Source organism: Elephantulus edwardii, unplaced genomic scaffold, assembly GCF_000299155.1.
Source record: "Elephantulus edwardii isolate Elephantulus edwardi_28Jun2011 unplaced genomic scaffold, EleEdw1.0 scaffold00029, whole genome shotgun sequence".
NCBI lineage: Eukaryota > Metazoa > Chordata > Mammalia > Macroscelidea > Macroscelididae > Elephantulus > Elephantulus edwardii.
In genome coordinates this window covers 11852951-11855796 of record NW_006399779.1, presented here as the reverse complement: position 1 = coordinate 11855796, position 2846 = coordinate 11852951, and the positions used below count along the sequence as shown (strand labels likewise).

The 2846-nt window shown below is 53.5% G+C and overlaps 1 pseudogene; it reads right to left on the bottom strand.

Moving 5' to 3' along the window:
• Window positions 1–584: 584 nt before the first annotated feature.
• LOC102843353 lies at window positions 585–2366 on the bottom strand (annotated as a pseudogene).
• Between the last annotated feature and the right edge of the window lie 480 nt (window positions 2367–2846).

Genomic DNA, 2846 nt, shown 5'->3' with positions numbered 1-2846 from the left:
GTATCACTGACCTTTCAGTTAGCAGCCTGATAATTGATCCACAGCACAGAACACAGAGCCCTGCATCAAGAAACTAGCCTGGAGGATGGGGGGGGGGTGAGGAAGAGGAGGAAGAGGGGGAGGCAGGGGGGTCAGAATCTCTGAAGAAAACATGTTTTTCCAAGAATGGATTGAAAGCTAAAGGCCATTTCAGCAGTGATGAGACACACAGAGCTGGCCTGTGCTGTGTTCCCGAGCACCAAGAGCTTGGAGACAGTTTATGGGACCCCAAGGGGACAGCCAGACCAGAAATGGTGATGGCCAAAGACCAGGCTGGCCCACCTGGTGTTTGTTTTGGCATATCAGTCCAACAAGGAGCTGGGCTCCTGGTGACAAGAGGCCTGCACTCTGCCTGGTCAGGTATGCAGGCTCGAGGCTAGTGCTTCCTGGTGGCCACAGGCCACAGCTGGCCCTCTGGATGTGCCAGGAGACACACAGACTTCGTGTGACTCTCAGGAAGCAGGCCATGCCCCTCAGAGCATAGACAGAGTCACCAAAGTCCACTCCATTCCTTTCGAGAAGACATGGCTTGCAGCTCCATGTTGTCAGTACTCCAAACACAGCACAGCTTTGCTTCCTTCATCCACACAGACCACGTGTGAGCCAAACGGAGACCTGGCCATGGCCTTGACGGACATGCTGTGTTGCTTGGAGAGAATCTTCTCCATCTTGCCTGTGAGTACGCTGTAGACATAGAACCCTCAGCCAAGCCTGTGGTCATGAAGCTGGCATCAGGGCTGAACACGGCCTGGGTCCAGTCGGAGCTGTGCTTGAAGCTTGGGACGCTGAAGAACTACCTGACTCCATAGGTCGCTGGACTTGAGCTGGTAAGGAGCTCCGTGCGCTTGGGGTTCAGGTCCAGTGCGGTCACCTTGCCCAGCAGTTCCATCTCTTTACTATACTCTCAGACTGTAAGTCCCCAAACCGGATCTTCTTGTCGAACCATCTGCTCATGAAACGCTGTTCTGTGCAGACAATATCATTGCAACTAGAGATCACTATCCCCCCCACCCCCTTTTCAAAGATTAAGGAGACTGTGCTGCAGAGATCCTGGAGTTTGAGGGTCCGGTTGTGGTTTCCTGAGACATTTCGTGCATTGTCCAGCAGGAATTTGGCAGACAGCACTTTTCTGCTGTGTCCCGTGACTGTGTGCCCTAAACAATAACACCCACTGTCCAGATTCTACTTGTGAAATCATTTGAAGGGGCTAAGAGGTACAAAACAGCACTATCGAATTAGATGCTTGTAATTCCTGCGTTACTGCCAGTGAGGGAGCCCTTGTGTTCACACTTCCCAGAGCTTGACCATGGTGGCCAGCAGCAGGGACCCAGGGCTGAACTGCACAGCTTTTACTTCTCCATCGTGTGTCAAAGACACACATCGCAGTGCTGGGCGCCCTCGCGTCTCTGCCGGAGCCAAGGTGGGTGTCAATGTTGTCTGCGGACACAGCGGACAATGAGACGGAACACCTCGTGGATGCTCTGCTAGACGGTCCTCACAGGGGAGGGTTCTTTGGGGTGGTCATCCAGAAGGTCGTCCAGAGTTCTTGTCCAGAAGGACTTCAATGTCGTCGTCCTTGAGAAGCAGGCAATCAGCCAAAGCAAAGTGGAGAAAGTTAGTTGTGCTTTTGTCTCTAGGTACACACATGAATGTGTCCTGGTTTGGGCCTGCTCGAAGGGGAGGGGTTCCTTCACCGCTTCCAACAGCTCCTCCTACAGCCAGGCCTGCCCTGCTGCCTCCTCGAAGCCTATAATCTCCTTCCCTGCATTCAAACGGGTGGCCTTCTGGGCCCTTCTCTGCCATCCAGCCGGTGACCAGCTCCTGGTTCTCCTGGTGGTCTTTCTCAGTTTCTCCTTCAGGGCGGTGAAGGTGATCTGCAGAGCATCGTACTGTCCTTCAGGGTCTGGTGGACGATCTCCAGGTCCTGGAGCTTGTAGCTCAGCTCTTGGCACTCGAACTCCAGCTCCACGATTTTGGCTTCGTTTGTCTGCATCTCCTTGTCCTTCTGCTGCTCTGGTCATTCAGGTCAATCACCAGCTGAGCTAGCTCCCCACGCTTCTTGTCCAGCTCCATCGGCTCCTCTTGGTGTTTGATCCTCAGCTGGGCCATCTCCTGAACCTCGCCGTCATTGCAGGGCCCTCCTGTCCTCTCCTGTCTGTTTGGCACGTTGTGGTTTTCACTTTGTATCTTATGGGCTCACACTGAAGATCATTCTTACCCAGTAACTTGTTAATAGTGCAGGATGATGTCCTCGAAAACCTGTCTCTGTAGCCGGCCCTGCAGCTCCTCTGAGACATAACGCTTCCAGCGAGGAAGTCAGCAGCTCTGAGGCCCCAAAATATGGCCCTGCTGGGTGCCTCAGCGCCAGCGATGCGAGCGGGACTGGGGATGGCAGCCCCCCGGGCTCGGCTCCACCAACAGGCCCCACCTCATTCTTCAACTAGGGTTCATTGGTGTAGAGTCAGAACCAACTCATAGCTGACCCTCTAATGGGTTTCGGAGGCTGGGCATCATGGGAGAAAAATGTCCATCTTCCTCCCTTGGAACTGCTAGGAGGTTTGAGGTGCTAGAGAAGCTCAGCCTCAGGGTCACTAACCCAACTCCCTGTGCACCTCACCCCCAGAGTGTCCATACATTTTACAAATTCAGGGACCTTTCCTACTCTCATTGGGTTAATGCTGCTTCATCACAAATCTCTAGGACAGACTGGACCTGCCTCCTAGGTCTCTGCAGCTGTAAATCTTAATGGAATCAGGCTACCTCATCTTTCTCCTATGCAATGGCTGGTGGGTTTAAACTGCCAACCT